Source organism: Nannospalax galili, unplaced genomic scaffold, assembly GCF_000622305.1.
Source record: "Nannospalax galili isolate Female #2095 unplaced genomic scaffold, S.galili_v1.0 scaffold698, whole genome shotgun sequence".
NCBI classification, from domain to species: domain Eukaryota; kingdom Metazoa; phylum Chordata; class Mammalia; order Rodentia; family Spalacidae; genus Nannospalax; species Nannospalax galili.
This window is the reverse complement of record NW_008341886.1, coordinates 3,565,075-3,582,018: the sequence shown is the minus strand read 5'-3', so window position 1 is coordinate 3,582,018 and position 16,944 is coordinate 3,565,075. Positions and strand designations below refer to the sequence as shown.

The following is a 16,944-nucleotide window of genomic DNA, read 5'->3' as shown; positions in this document are numbered from 1 at the left end:
GCCCCTGGCTCCTTTCTTTTACCAGTTCCATCTATGTGAAGATAAGTCAAAGGTCCTACTCGATCATAGCTGGCTTTGCTTGGAAGCATGGAGGAAATGATTCCTCTGTGTTGACCCTCCTTTTGTAGATTGGACATTGGTTCAATTCTATTTGATGGGGTCTCCATGGCCTCCTTGATCAAGAGGACATCAGCCTTCTTTCTTATATAACACAGGACGACCTTCCCAGAGTTGGCAACAGCCACAGTGGGCTGGGCCCTCCCACATCACACAACAATCAAGAAAATGCCTCACAGACAAGTCCAATGGAGAAAACTCCCCAGGTGAGGCTCCCTCTACCCAGGTGTGTCAAGTTGAAAACTATAGCTATCCAGCACACCAGCCTTCTGTCATAGAGAACTTCCAATCATTTGCACAAGGATACATTTCCTTTGTCTATACTCACAGAGGGTGCCTTTCTCTATGCTAATACTTTATCCATTGAGTGAACAGCATGTCCTCATATCATGACCCTATTTACAAATTATCCCTGCTTGTATCCCTATAAAACTCATATGTTGAAACCCTAATGCATGAGGTGATAGCACTAGAGGTGAGGCCCCCAGGGATGTGATTAGATAATAAGGGTGAAATGAGCCCCTTTATGAAAGAAACACCAAACAGACACTTCACCCCTTCCACCACATGAGTACTCAGCAAGCAGGTACCACCTGACTATCTGAGAGCAATGGGCCGCCAGCAGACACAAAGCCTGCCAGTGCTGTGATGTTGGGCTTTCCAGACCCCAGACCTAGGAAAGAATAAATGTTCAGGGCATTTTGACACAGAGATATGCATTAAAGGAAGAAAGTGGGGCAATCCACAGAGAGAAGCTAGTGTTCTATGAGCCAAGGACAGGGCCTTCTGGTATGGATTCTTCCCTAGAGTCCTGGGTAACAGCCAACCTCCCAACAATGTGAGTTTGGACTTCAGCCTCTAGAACTGAAATAGTACAATTCTATGGAATAAATCACCAGTCTGTGGTGCCTGTGTGTGAAATATGTGCACATATGTGTGTTCTGGTGTACATGCCCATGCATGCACACTGAGGCAAGAGGTGGAGGAGGACATTGGGTGTCCTGCTCTATCACTCCAACAGGGTCTCTCATTGGACACGGAGCCTGGCCGCGACCAAGCCCCGGGGACCCACACCCCCCACACACGATGCTGCAGGTGCCTGTGCACCATACTCAGTTGTTTATGAGGGCGCTGAGGATTTGAACGCAGGGCATCATGCTCATGTAGCAAACAGTCTTATCAACTGAGCCATCTCCCTAGGCCTGTGGTACTTTTGAGAGCAACCCTGGCATTCAAATACAGGACATCCTTTCCTGGAATTTCCCTAGTTGCCAGCCTGGAAATGACTAGATGAGGAGCAGCCATCTTGGATCCAAATGGGTCCATGTGTTGAGTTTGGCCAAGCTGTACCACTGTTGACTAGACTACACCCTCTGGAAAGGTCTCTTGTTCCTTTAAGCCACCTTGTTTGCGGTGGGGGATTTCTTTGTTACAGTAGCTTAACTATATCCTAACTGATCACGTATTCAGATCATGGCTAACTGTACATAGACTTGCATGTGATTAACAAACCTCATCATGTTATATATCCTCCTCCACATTTATGGACTTTCAAGGTTATCCCATCATACCGATCTCTGCTTTGGAAACCTCTGTTTAGTTGGTCTCATCAACACTGAAACCATTTTCGGTCAGTTTCACGTCTCTATTTATTTTCAGACCAAATAAAAAAACTCTTTCTTCTTCTCCCCTCAAACACTATATTGCGTTTCCCTGCTCCAGCCTGGTGTGGGACCCTACCATTGACTAGCCTGTTCTCTTCAAGGCAGACACAACTGAAATGGACTCAGTCTTCTCCTTACAGGAAAATCCCTCTCCCCAAATACTGTTCTCCTGCTGCTCTGGTGTCTCTGGCTTGGGCATTAAATCCCCTCTGAAACTAAAGTGATTTCTTCAAGTGACAGAATAGGCACATTTTTGGGCCTTTAAAAATATAACATATATGTAGATTCACTGCAATCTGACATCTATTTCCCAGACTCTTCTTGATCAATAGAAGGGAAAAGATCAACCACGTCGAACGAAAAAAAAAGAAAGAAAAAAAGGGAAAAAGGAAGTGTGGCACCAGTTGGGGCTCTAAATTCACTTACATCAAGGAAAGCCTACAGCAAGACTTTTATCTCAGTTGGAATATCTGGAGCGAAAATTCTGATCATCAAGCAAGGATTGCTTCAGAGTTTCCATTGTGATCTATCGCCTGTTCCTAGGCCTGTTTCTCATGCAGATATCCTATGAAAGTGCAAACAGGGGAACATTCTACATTCCACATCAAAATTAAAACTCACTGAAGCATTCTTCTGCAGATGCAAATGAATCAGTCAGTCCTACATCCCTTTTCTTTTTAGAATGAAGGGCAGCATGGGTGCATCTGAACCATTCAACAATGACACAACTTACCTTCTCCATGACCCGTTTTTCACGCTCAAAATTTTAGTCACTCCGTGAACAAAGCAGATAAAATATGGAAAAAATCATGTTTCTTTTCCTGGCTCTGTCAAAGAAAGAGTGCATAACCTTGGGGGTAATATTCTTTTCCTGACTTTGCTTCCTCATTTGCAAAACAGGCAACGCAAAGTTCTACTCATTTAGTAATAAATTATCTTGTTACTGATCATAAACACTGTTATTGTTTACCATTTATTTCTGCAATCTGTCAGGACGTTTTGAAATTTCTGTATGAAATATGCAACTTAATGCACTATTTCTCCTTTCTCTCGAGTGGCAGTGTGTCTGGAGGAAGTGAGGCAGAATGGTGAACACATGGGCCGTGTCAATGAAATGCTATTTAATTTATTTTCAGATGGATAAAAGGAAATGTAATTAAGCTCCCTAAAAGCCTTCCAAGTGAAGTTCCCTAAAAGAAGTGGAAAAGGGGGTCATAACTGATCAAAGTAGCAAATCAGAATCCGTGACACTCGGCGATGAGGACCAGATTGGGCCGGCAGCAGAGGGGCGACATCAGTGGAACCTGGACTTCCCAGGGCAAAGGGGAAATGCCAGAAATGTGGATCAGAGGCAGGCCAGCATGGGAAATGAATGAACTTAGTGTCTGAAGCCATGGGCTCAGATGGGTATAAGTGGGCACTCGTGTCCTCTCTGCCCTTCCCACTCTTCCCTCCCTCCCCCATCTCTTCTCTCTCTCCTCTCCCTTTTCCTAGCCTCGCCCCCCGCCCCTTTTCTCTTCCCCTCTGATCTTCATGCACCGTCTGAGACTAAGTGTTTCCCATTAGGCTTCAAGTATTTGGACACTTGGTCCCCAGTTCATGGTGCTGTTTGGGGAGAATCATGGGACCTTTAGGAAGTATTGCCATGCTAGAGGAAGCACATCCCTGGGGCCGGCTTTGAGAGTTCAAACCCAAGTCCCACTTCCTGTCTGATTCTGTTTCCTGTGTCTGGTTGAAGACGTGAGCACTCAGCTTTCTGCTCTGGTTGCCTCCCTGCCACGATGGACTTTTACCCTCTGGAATCCTAAGCCAAATAAACTCTTCCTTCTGTAAGTGTCCTCAGTTATGGTGTCTTAGCACCGCAAAAGAAAAGTAACTAATATATGCACATACAGTTGAATGCGCTCATGTCTTTCCATTTAATGGTGAAAGCCAAGATGTTCAGTACAAATCACAGAAGGAAAACCCTGAGGACCTGCAGACCCCGAGAGAAACTTTTCTTTCTGCTACATAGGCCTGCTACAAAGGGCAGTAGAGGAGCCTCACAGACAATAGCCACTGAAGTCTATGTTGTTTGTTTGCTACACTTACTTTTTCATTTTTACGTAAGACCTTAGCAGAACCAGGAGAACTACAACTTAAATGGATAACACCTTAGGTGTATTTTCAGTTGATTGTTGGGTTAAGCTTTCAATGAGTTAGAAAATTCCACGTGATAAATATTTTTTGAATTTATTCCCAAATTTTTACCATGCACTGTTTTCAGCTCCATTTTCATGAGGGTTGAATTTTACAGAACAAGTTCAAAAGTTACTGGGAAACAAAGCAATTACCTCAAAATACAGTGCAGTTGAGCTGATGTTCCAAGCATGTCTACACACCAGAATGGTCCAGTAAACTGACTAAAAATACTAGTGGTCTGCATCCTCAGGTACTGTGACTCAGTAGGTCTGGGGGTCAGTGCAGAAGCCTGTAATTTTAGCGAGCCTCTAGGTTTGTCTGGGTAAGTTTGTTTTTATTATGTTCAGAATGAGGTCACTAGATCTGCTCCGTCCGGCTTCAGGGGATGTTCTGCTCAGTATGCTGTGTGCTGCAGCAGATCCTGTAACCTACGTTAATCACGGAGGGAAAAGCTCTGAGGGAGGTGAATCTTGAGGACACATTTCTACCTTATCAGAATCTCTTCTTCAATCTCTTGCCACTTACTGATCATTCTTGAACTCCCAGACTTTTGTGCTACTCTGATGTATATGGCAGGATCTCACACAGCTGAAATGGCAAAATCCCCAAAAGATTACTTAACAGGATGGGAATTTATTTGCTTCCACATAAGCAGCCCAGCACGAGTATAAGAAGTCAGTCCCTTGCAACCCTACAGAGCCCAGCTGTTTCCTTACCACCTGCCTGCCGTGCCTCAACCTCATGGCAAATGTAGAAATGGATCCCAGTCATCACATTCATGTCCTCAACGGAAGGATAAAGGACGAGGAAAAGGCAAAGCAAACAGCTCCTCCCATTGAAGGAACATCATAGTTTCCACACGACAGTTCTGCTGAGGTCCTATTGGCTGGAATTGGTCACATGGAAAGGAAGCCACTGGAAAGACAGGGAGGATCAAGTCTCTGTAATAGAATGACAAGGGGCCACATCTCCACAGAAAAATCAGAAAGCATAAGAGAAGTTCCCACCATGACCAGGCTGTGTCAGAACACTTGACTCTATGTACAGCCAATGACCAGTTTTACTTATACACATTGATTGTGGACTGGGAGCTCTCCCACTTCCATCTGGGATTCATTCACCCCCACCAGAGGGCAGAAAGACGCCACAGGATCACCACCCTGCTCTTTCTTACAGGCCCTGGATTGGAACATGTATGAATGAGAATTCTTTGTCCAGAAGTATAGTGGAAGGGCAGTTCTTTGATGAGTCTTGTGCTTTGCACAGATGAACCAGATCCAGTCATCACTGGTATCTTCAGAGGATGACAGCACATCTGGAGATTTTGAGACAGGTGAAAATCTGTAAAGCAGGAGCAAAGAGAAACGTGAACAGGAGACCCGACATGGCTATAACGGAAGATGGCTGAGTAGGGCGGCTGGAAATCAGAAGATGCTAGGGCAGGGGCTGGGGATGGGCAAGGTGCTGGCCGCCAAAGCATGAGCAGCTGATTGTGATCCCTAGCTCCCACATACAAAGCCAGGAGGGTTCTTCATGCTTGTCATTGTGCAGACAGGGAGGACTCCCGGAGCCTGTGGTCAGCCTGGGCTTATCTGTGAGCCTCAAGTCTCAAAAAACGAGGTACAAAATTTCTAAGGACATTCAAGGTTGACTATGTCTGCACTCATGTATACTGCCTGCCACATACACACCAAAGAAGATGCTACGGTGACTGGAATGCTCTGGCAAGACCCACCAGAACTTGATAACAGATGTTGCCTGAGGAGAGGGAAGTAAGGAACCATTAGCACTGAGACAGTCATTGTTTGAGGACATATTATTTTGTGCTTAACTAATTACATTATGCTTATTAAAATTTTGATAATAAAAAAAGACACAAACGGAAACAATTTTATTCTGGTTCTTCCCCATTCTTGTCCAGCCTTATGAGAATGAAAGGTCTGCAAGCTTCTCCATGTGTCAGCCTTTCATGTATGAAAGAAGGGTCTGTCACCTGTTCTGAGAAGGAAACCCAGGGGTAGACAACATGCTGCACTTTGACAAACACCATCTAAGACCTGACTTGAGGATCACCATCAAGGAGAGAAAAGGACATCCCAAATGATTCTGAAAAGGCCACCGTGCTGCTATTTCTACCAACACCTACAGCCATGCTTTCTCCAGTGCACCAGTCTCTTTCTTACCTCGGGATCCCTGCATAGGATCACTACACTTCACTGTCATCGTCCTAATCTCCACCAGGTTACCCCCTAATGCCATGGTCAGAGCCCACATTATATGAAAAAGGACTTCCCTTGCAACTTGTAGTAGGACCCTGTTTCTTCCTTCTCGGAAAATTTTGTGTTTTGACTTCATATTTCATGCCTATACATTGTAATCTTTATTTCTGTAAAATATATGCTATATTGCACATACCCGTCTTTTAACTAACTTTTTCACACGAAAATTTGTCTGGGAGTTTATAAGAGTATAATACATTCAGTTACATAATATTCCAGTGAACGTCCCCTCCTTCACTGATGGAATTAAAGTAATTCCCCATTCTTTTTTCTAAACTTTCTATTTATTGAATGTTTGCCAATTTCATACAACATAGTTTGATTGAATTTAGGTCTATAGAGTCAAACTTGTGTCCACCGAATGCCTTGGTGGGTTTACCCTCCAAGCAGACACTGGTTGCCAATGGTTCCTCATGTAGGGCTGGGGTTTCTTATCCCCTTCTCCACTCTATGCTGAAATTTTGTCTGGCTTGAGCCTATGTGGGACTTGTGCATGCTGTTACCACTGCTATGAGTTCATGTGAATAACCAATCAGCTGTCTGGAAAACTATGTTTCCATGTGGTTATCCATCACCTCTAGCTCTTACAATCTTTCTGCCTCCTTTTCCAAAATGATCCCTGAGCCTTGGGAGGAAAAAGTATTATATAGGTGTCCTATTCAAGGATAAATACTCTATAGCCTCTTGCTTCTTGAACACTGACCAGTTGTAGCTTTCTGTGTTAATCGCCATTTTCTGCATAAAGAAGCTTCTCAGGTGAGAGTTGAGACATGAATTAATCTGTAACAATAAGTCTTTAAGAGTCACTTTGATGCTCCATTTACTTAGAAGGAAAATAGTATTGGGCTCTCCTATGGCCTGTGACCTGTCTGGCCATTTAGCCATGGGTTCCCAGGCCTGATATCAATGTTAGATATGGGTTCTATCTTATGAATCAGACCTTACATCCAATTCAAAGGTGGTTGGTAGCTGGGCGTGGTGGCACACACCTTTAATCCCAGCACTCCTGAGGCAGAGGCAGGCAGATCTCTGTGAAGCTCGGGCCGGCCTGGCCAAGTTCTAGGTCAGCTGGGGCTACAAAGAGACCAAGTCTCAAGAAAAAAAAAAGTGGTTGGTTACTCTAATATTCATGCCGCTCTTGCACCAGTGGACACATATTCGCAGGCCACTTACTGTTGTAGCTAGCAAGATTTGCAGCTGGGTGAGGTTGATGATTAGTTTTCTCTTCCAGTTGCAAGCACAGCACCTTCCAGCACTAAGAAAGCTAGCCAGTAGCTAGCTGAAGTCAGAAGTCGGCACCAGCTTGATTTCTCTTTGTTTATTCTATAGCTCATGTATGTAGTGTCTTCAGCAATTGGATCTTAACATGAAGTTCTGTCATGTAACCAAGAACAGGGGCAATGGCCAGTATTGTTTGAGGGTCTATGGAACCCCTAGTCAACAGCTTCAAAAGAGGGAGTCCATTCACGGCATTGGGCTTTTACTTTGTTAGCCTAACAGTGTCTAGTAGGGGGATATTTTAATCCTTTAATCTGTTTTTATAATGTATACGCATATACTTTAAGAAGCTTCTATAGTGGTAGGTTTCCATACGGCTTTTTCTAAAGTCTTTAGTGTTACTTATCACTCCCCATACTCCCTTCTCTGCCCTGCCCTCCTATTCCCCACCCCATCTAACCCTTCCTAGTCTATCATTCTCCTTCACCCTTTATGTCACTGCCTCCCCCCCACCCATGAACCCACCTCCAAGGCCATTTATCAGTTTATTGCCCTCTCTGGATTTTTTGATTGAAACATGCATCTTTAAGAATTCAAAGCTAGCATCCAGCTATGAGAGAACATGTGACATTTGTCTTTCTGGGTCTGGATTACCTCACTAGGATGGCTGTTTCCAGTTCCATCGATTTCTCTTCAAATTTCATACTTTTTAAATAACTGAATAATCTCCCATTGTGTAAATGTACCATTATCTATTCATCAGTTGATGGACATCTAGGCTGTTTTCATTTTCTGGCTATTGTGAAAAGGACAACAGTGAACATGGATGAACAAATATCTCTGTAGTAAGATACAGAGTTGTTTGGGTATGTGCCCAAGACTAGCATGGCTGGCTCATTGGTAGATCAATTTCTAGCTTTTTGAGGGCCCTCCACATTGATTTCCTTAGTGGGTACACAGTGCACACTCACACCAGCAGTGGATAAGTGTTCCCTTTCCCCACATCCTCACCAACATTTGTCCTGATTTGTTTTTTCAATCTTAGCCATTCTGAGTGTTCCCCATTCTTTTGCTATTAAAATTTGTTCTACAAAAAATATGTACACATATATTTATCAATAAAAATAAAATGGTCATAATCTTTAAAAAAGATACTTTGGCAGAGGTGGAGTTACAAAAGGGAAATATTATCACTTCATGGTGGTAATGAGGAAGCCATAGCTGACCCTACTCACAGAACAGAATCCCCCCCACAGACCCCAAGCTTTGAAAAATGGTACAAGAGCTATACAGGATTCATAGAAAATATCTGCAAACTTTCGCTAAATAAAAGAAAGAAATACTTGAATAAAGAAAGATACTCAGGGATGGAGAGATGGCTCAGTGGTTCAAAGCACTGGCTGTTCTTGCAGAAGACCCAGGTTCGAATCCCAGCACCCACATGGCAGCTAACAACTATCCATAACTCCAGTCCCAGGGGCTCTGACAGCCTCTTCTGACCACCACGGGGATTGCACGACACGGGTGGACTTACTTACATGCACGCAATACATGCATACACATAAAATAAAATAAAAAAAAAGAAAAATACTCCATTTTTCTGGATTAGAAAGATTTAGTAGAAAAGTCAAATAGCTCCTCCTGTTGGTAAGAGTGGAAAGTGCTTCATCGTGTCTGGAGAGGAGGTAACTGTTCGATCTTTTTTTTTTTTTTTTTTCCAATTATCCTCACCTTAAGGCCTTCTGAAACATTTTAGACATTTCCTGTAATCTCCACCCATCATGAAATTTGAATCAGGCTTCAAATATAAGAAGGTGTTTGAATTTGAACAGCCTGCTGATAAGGCAAATGTGTGTTTAAGTACAGTGGTGTAACTGCTGTATGGACAGTATCAAGATTCACTTAATTCACCCACACAAAGCACAGCAAAATGTTTTATTCTCCTTCGGGTGGAACTTCACCCCAAGTGAGAAATGCATGCTCCACTAGAAACTCAAATGTAATTTGTCTCCATCTGGGTCTAACGGGAAGCAAAAGTCACATGGGATGACTCCAAGTGTCACAGGATACAGGCTGGGAAAACTGAAAGGGACATTCAGACTCCCAGAGACAAGCTTTGTGGGAACTTGTTACCATTCAATTCTACCTTGGATAAGATGAGGGGAAACTGGCCAGAGCCTCAGAGGAGCAAAAGCTGTGCTGGAGGAGCCAGAGTCCTGGAAGATTTGCAGTGGACACAGACACCACCATCCCCATTCACAGAGCACACCTATAAATTGACAATCAGCCATGAAATCATGTAATATCACCAATAGTACACAGTGTCTTCTCTCGGTAGCCAGTTGAGGACTTCTCATGCCCTGCTATCCAGGGCTCCTTGGTCTCTTCCAACCTGATACATAACTCTCTTCAGGGAGCAGGCAGTGGCAGTCTGTGAATCATCTTACCTTCTAGACACAGCCAACCACTTCCTTGTGGTGCCATTTAGCTTGTTATTCCTTCCTCTGCATTTCCAATAACCTGGAAATTAGACTCACACTCCCAAGAGAAGCTCTTCAGAGAGGGTTACACCTCAGGTCTGGGTGATACTCAGCTCTTGTCTTACACCCACACTAAGCCAGGTATCCTGTGCCCGATCTGGACCAGTGCAAACACTGGCAACCCCTGAGTGAATACTTGCATAGGTACAGTCCTGCGCTCACCCAGAGAGTAGCTTGTACCATCCTGGTTGGCCAGATATCAGCCCCACCTACGTCTGACCTAAGGACTTTTAGCCAACCAAGTCTTCCCAAATCAGTTCTGTCCTGCAATGAGGTGACAGTGATGAGCCAGAGCCTCTCTCACTAGCACCAGCAGGTGGAACTTTACCTCAGCAACAGAGCTCACTGGCTTGCCCTAAATCCAGTTCCTCCCCACAAAACAAGATAATGTTCCATCTCTCTCTTTTCCAATGTAAGGAGCACATTGAATTGCTGCTCAGGAGGCAGCAGCAAAACTTTCCTGATTTCTTTTGTAAGCAGTGTTAAAGACCCATGAATTTTTCACATATTCAACTTGTAGAGATCAATGATCGTGTTCATACTTAACTCATGATTGAATAACAGGAACAACGTCAGACTTAGGTTAATCCTGTGTCCTATTGGTTCATCTGAGAAACCATCTCTGTTTTCAGGCACAAGCTACTCGGGGTGCCTAGCTTCTCCTGCTCTGAAGCGCACCATTGTGCTAAAGGAAAAAGACCCCATACAATGTTAAAAGCCAGAACCTGGTGTTTGGGTTTCCCATTGCTTCTGAGGAGACACAGCAGAGACAGAAAGTGCAACAGTTCTTATGGAGCTGGGAATGGGGCACAGTCATGCACACACAGGCAGGCATTCTACCACTAAGCTAAATTCCATGCCATTAGAAAGTGAGATGGTTAAATTATGAATGTACAAGATAGCTTCAATTTACTCTTATGAAAATACGTTCTTAGCTTTGTCCCAGTATATATAAAATAAGTTTAGGGCTGGATGTGGTGGTGCATAATTTTAGCCCCAGCACTCAGAAGGTAGAGGCAGTCAGATATTTGTGAGTTCAAGGCCATCCTGGTCTAAAAAGCAAGTTCTAGGTCGGTCATGGTTACATAGTAAAACCTTGTCTCAAAAAATATCATTTTAAAATAATGATGCATTTCTAAAAATAAGCTCATTTGAGTATTAAAGATTTACATTTCCATTCTATATATGAAATCCATTTGAAATAAATCCTTTCTCTATTAGGTTACCAGTTTACACACAATTATATGTTTCAACGTGCTTTAAAATTTAAATTTGCAATGTGAGCAAGACACTAAAACAATGTAAAAAGAAAGATAGCCAATCTCTAATTAATCTCATTGGTTTTCTATTTATAGATATGGACATAAGAAATAAGGATATTGTCCTAGTTTGTCTCTCCATTGCTGTGACAAAACACTCTGACCACTACCAACTTGGGGAGGAAATGGTTTATTTGTCTTACATCTCCCAGGTCACAGTTCATCATGGAATCCAAGGAAGGAACTCAGGGCAAGAACCTGGAGGCAAGACCTGGAGCACGGGCCATGGAGGAACACTGCTTACTGACTTGCTCCTGAGCCTCTACTCAGCCTACTTTCTTATGCAACACAGGCCAACCTGCCCAGAGGTGGCACCACCCACAGTGGGCTGGGCCCTCCCATGTCACTCAACAATTAAGAAGATGCCCCACAGACATGGCCACAGGCCACTCCTATGGAGGCAATTCCCCAGTTGAGGCTCCCTCAACCCAGGAGTGTCAGATTGACACTAAAGCTATCAAGCACAATTGGCCCCTTGTCAACTTGACACATCACTATTAAACCATAGCCTTTCCAATCCTTGTCCCTAAGATATGATGTTAACATTAATATCACAACATAAGACAGTACAACCTTAAAAACCCCACAGTCCTTAAAAATATCCAAACAGGATACGCTGCTGGCTTATTCCTTCCTGCCTGTTGACTCGGCCGAGGAAGCATCACTGAAGCCTCTCATCTCCTGCTGTCATGTCTAAGTCCGAGTCGCCTAAGGAGCCCGAACAGTTGCGGAAGCTCTTCATTGGAGGGCTGAGCTTCAAAACAACCGATGTGAGTCTGAGGAGCCATTTTGAGCAATGGGAATACTCACCGACTGCATGGTCATGAGAGATCCAAACACTAAGCGTTCCAGGGGCTTTGGGTTTGTCACTTACACCACCATGGAGGAGGTGGATGCAGCTATGAACGCAAGGCCACACAAAGTAGACAGAAGAGTTGTGGAACCAAAGAGAGCAGTGTCATGAGAAGATTCTCAAAGACCAGGTGCCCACTTAGCTGTGAAAAAGATCTTTGTTGGTGGAATCAAAGAAGACACTGAAGAACATCACCTACGAGATTATTTTGAACAGCATGGGAAAATTGAAGTGATTGAAATCATGACTGACGGGGGCAGCAGAAAGAAGCAGGGCTTTGCTTTTGTCACCTTTGATGACCATGATTCTGTGGATAAGATTGTCATTTAGAAATACCGTACTGTGAATGGTCACAATTGTGAAGTAAGAAAAGCCTTGTCAAAGCAGAGATGGCTAATGCTTCTTCTAGCCAAAGAGATTGAAGTGGTTCTGGAAACTTTGGTGGTGGTCATGGAGGTGGTTTTGGTGACAATGACAATTTTGGTCATGGAGGAAACTTCAGTGGTCATGGTGGCTTTGGTGGTAGCCATGGTGGTGGTGGATATGGTGGCAGTGGGGATGGCTATAACAGATTGGGTAATGATGGAAGCAACTTTGGAGGTGTTGGAAGGTGCAGTGATTTTGGCAATTACAACAACCAATCTTCAAATTTTGGACCTATGACGGGTGGAAACTTTGGAGGCCAAAGCTCTGGCCCTTCTGTTGGTGGGGGCCAATGCTTTGCTAAACCACAAAACCAGAGTTTCTATGGTGGTTCAGCAGCAGCGGTAGCTATGGCAGTGGCAGAAGGTTCTAGTTACTTTCAGGAAGTAAATCTTAGCAGGAGAGGAGAGCCAGAGAAGTAACGGGAACCCACAGGTTACAACAAATTTGTGAACTCAGCCAAGCACAGTGGTCGCAGGGCTGAGCTGCTACAAAGAAGACATGTTTTAGACAATACTCATGTGTATGGGCAAAAACCTCCAGGACTGTATTTGTGACTAGTTGTATAACAGGTTGTTTTAGTTTCTGTTCTGTGGAATGTATAAAACATTCCAACAAAGGCTTTAATGTAGACTTTCACCCATGCTGTTGATTGCTAATGTAATAGTCTGATCATGATGCTAAATAAACGTGTATTTTTTTTTAATGTGCTGTGTAAAGTTAGTCTACTCTGAAGCCATCTTGGTATACTTCCCCAACAGTGTGAAGTTAGAATTCCTTCAGGGTGAGCCAGGTTCCATTTGAAATTTATTTATGACTGCATGGGTGGGAAGCCGTTGTTGTCACAAACCTTGGTGTAGTTAAACTGACAGTTACTACTGTGACCTTAATGAGTTTCACCATTGAAGGGTCACCCAAGCAACATCACAGAATTATTTGTTTATAAAAATGGTTGTTGGTACTTCCTATGCAATATCTAAATTGAATCATGGTACCAGATAAAATATTAGATGGGAATGAAGCTTGTGTATCATCCATTATCATATGTGATCAATAAACGATTTGATTCTCTTGAAAAAAAAATCCAAACACTTAAAAGTCCATAGTCTCTTTTAAAAGTCTCTTAATTGTGGGATCCTATAAAATCCAAAACAAGTACTGTCTTATTTCAAAGAGAAGAATCGGGCACACCTAAGAAAAACCAAAGTCCAGCAAATTAGCTCAAGGCTGGACATCTGGGATTCACTCACGATCTTCTGGGCTCCAAAGGGTTCTGGCAGCTCCACCTCTCTGACTCTGCTGTCCACAGCATACACAGCTTGTCTGGAAGACCCAGGCCAGCTCCATTCCACACCTACTGCAGTCCTTGGTGGTGGTCCCATGCTTCTGGCATCTCCAAAAGGCTGGGGTCTCCACTGAAACTGAGGCTACACCTTCACCAATGGCCTCTTCTTGACTCTTGGGGTACAAACCCTCAGATTCTCTCCATGACCCCTTCAATCCTGGGGTCTTCACTGAAACTGAAGCTGCACTTTCACCTATGGCCTTTCCTGGCCTCTCAGAGTGCCAAGCCTCAGCTGCTCTCTGTGACCCCTTCACACTTTCAACACCAGGACCATGCAGGAGACTCTTACCCATTACCAAGTCCTGCTTTCAGCCAGAGATGGAGGCTTGGGTCCCCTCTTGACCACAGTTTCTGTGTGCAGATCCTGAGGAAATGCTTCCTAGAGGATTTCACCATAATGATGCTGGCTTCTTGTTACTTACAGCTGATTTTTCATCCCCATCTAACCAGGACCAATTGTCTCAGTAAAGCAAAGGTTTTAAAAACTCCAGGTTCTGGTCTCTTCTTAATCTTAATCTTCTTAATTCTTCAGTCCCACCTGACCAGAACCCACAGATTCTCAATTCAAAATATCACACAAACAGCCCTGATAGTCTCTGCTTCCCTTTGAAGCTTTACAAGCCAGGCCTCCATTGTTCACAACTCTTTCAACATAACTGTTCCAAGCTCCACAGCAACAAACTCTGAGCACTCAATGACTTTTTCAGCCCAAAGTTCCAAATGCTTCCACAATCCTACTAAAAACACCAAATTCAGGTCTGTCACAACAATGCCTCACTCTCTGGTACCAATTTCTGTCCTAGTTTGTTTCTCCACTGCTATGATAAAATACTGTGACCAATATCAATTTTGGGAGGAAAGGGTTTATTTGTCTTACATCTCCCATATCACAGTTCATCAGGCAGCCCAGGATAGGAACTCAGGGCAGGAACCGGAGGCAGTAGCTAGAGCATAGGCCATGGAGGAATGCTGCTTATTGACTTACTCCTGAGCCCCTGTTCAGCCTGCTTTCTTATGTAACAGGCCCACCAGACATAGCCACAGGCCATGGCCACAGTCCTATGGAGGCAATTCCACAATTGAGGCTCCCTCAACCCAGGTGTGTCAAGTTGACGCTAATGCTATCCAGCACAGATATCTCTGAACTTCTCTCATAAAAATTAGTGCACTTGAACACATTAGTTAATGAAATTTTACTTAGTGCATTTTGCATACATCCTTGTATAAATCCGATTTTTAGAGCTACCTGTTAAAACAAATTTTTTTCAGTGTTCAACGTACTTTTGATCACAAAATACATATTTTTTGAAAAGCAAAAAATTAAGGGTCATTTTCAGCCCTAACGTTCTAAGTAGCATTTGGCATTTATTGATCTAATTTTTTATTTATCTATTTATTTTTAAATATTTTATTTATTTTTTATGTGTATGAGTGTAGTGTGTATGTAAGTACACCCATGTCATGTAATGCCCACAGAGGTCAGAAGAGGGCATTAGATCCCCTGGAACTGAAGTTACAGATGGTTGCTAGCCTCCATGTGAGTGCTGAGAATCAAACCTTGGTCATCTTCACTAGCAGCCAGTGCCCTTAACTGCTGAGTCATCTCTTCAGGCCCCACCTATGTTTTAGAAATATTATTTTTTAAAAAATATTTTATTTATTAATTTTACTTTACATGTATGAGTGTATTGCCTGCATGTGTATAAGTGCAATTGCATCATACAGTGCCCAAGGAGGTCAGAAGACGACATTGAATCCCCTGGAACTGGAGTTATGGACATTGTTAGCTGTCATGTGGAGGCTGGGAACCAAACTCAGGTCTTCTGAAAGAGCAGCCAGTACTCTCAGCTGCTGAGCCATCTTCTCCAGCCCCAGAAATATTCTTTTTCATTTGCATGGAATCAAACCATCCTTGCTCCCCTGCTACATTCTTGGGTCCCCTGATCTCTTTCCTCACCATCTCCTTCGTAGGGGAGTTCCACACATCTCGCTCTGGGTATCATCCATGAACCTGAGTTGTATAACTGACCTAACTGCTGAACCCTGGTAGACAGGTACATGATGGGAACTTGGTTCCTAAGCCCTGGAAACATGTATCCTCTGCGGATAGGCTTCCTCCACTGTCTGCCCACAGGCACTACAATTTAGCATGTGCATGTGAAGCTCATGGGTTTGTTTCTCTTTCCCTTCTACACAGGGTCTTCCAGTGTTAAAAATGGTGCTCAGGTGCTTTGCTGATTGTGTTACCTTCTCTCCCGGCTCCAGGGTCAGTGGATCCCAGGGAGGGGTTCTACCTGCAACAGTCCATGCCGTTGTCCTGTCCAGCCCTTCCCTTGGTGTCTTGTCTGGGGCATTCCAGGACCTCCTGTTTCATCTTCTCTGATTGATTTTTCGGGCTGCATTTTAAAACACAAACTTAATTTTAACATCCCCCTGGTTAAAACTCAACATCTTTTCATTCTTACAATGAAGTCCGAATTTTATCTACTGAGTCTCAAAACTAATTGCCTTTCACAGTTCCCTCTCCTAAATTCAACTTGGATAAAGTTTTCTTTTCTAGAATTCCAAATAACTCCTAAGCCTTCTTTGTTGTGCAGAGCTGTTTTCTTTACCTTAAAACTCCACTCTGCCCTTTCTCCCAAGAGCTTAGCTCACATTCATTCTTTAGGTCTCATCTTAGTGATTACAACTAGGGGTCTGAGAATTATAGCACTGTGAGTACAGCACTTACTGCTTCCCACACTACTGCTACCAAGCATAGGGACTGATATGGGACAGACTGCTGCTAAATGTTCATTATTAATACCAAGGAATAGCATATGGGGAGCAAAGCAATCAGTCTCCAAACTGAATTATCCTTGAGATCAACTACTTTGCAACTGATTCAAGTCCTAATTCTTTGTATTTAGAGCTTAAAACATGCAGCTCCTTTCCCTCCCCTCCCCTCCCCTCCCCTTCCCTTCCCCTCCCCTTCCCTTCCGTCCCCTCCCCTTCCCTTCCCTCCC

General features: G+C 43.6%; 1 pseudogene; it reads left to right on the top strand.

Moving 5' to 3' along the window:
• Positions 1 to 12,007: 12,007 nt before the first annotated feature.
• On the top strand, positions 12,008 to 12,967 carry LOC103737801 (annotated as a pseudogene).
• Positions 12,968 to 16,944: the final 3,977 nt, after the last annotated feature.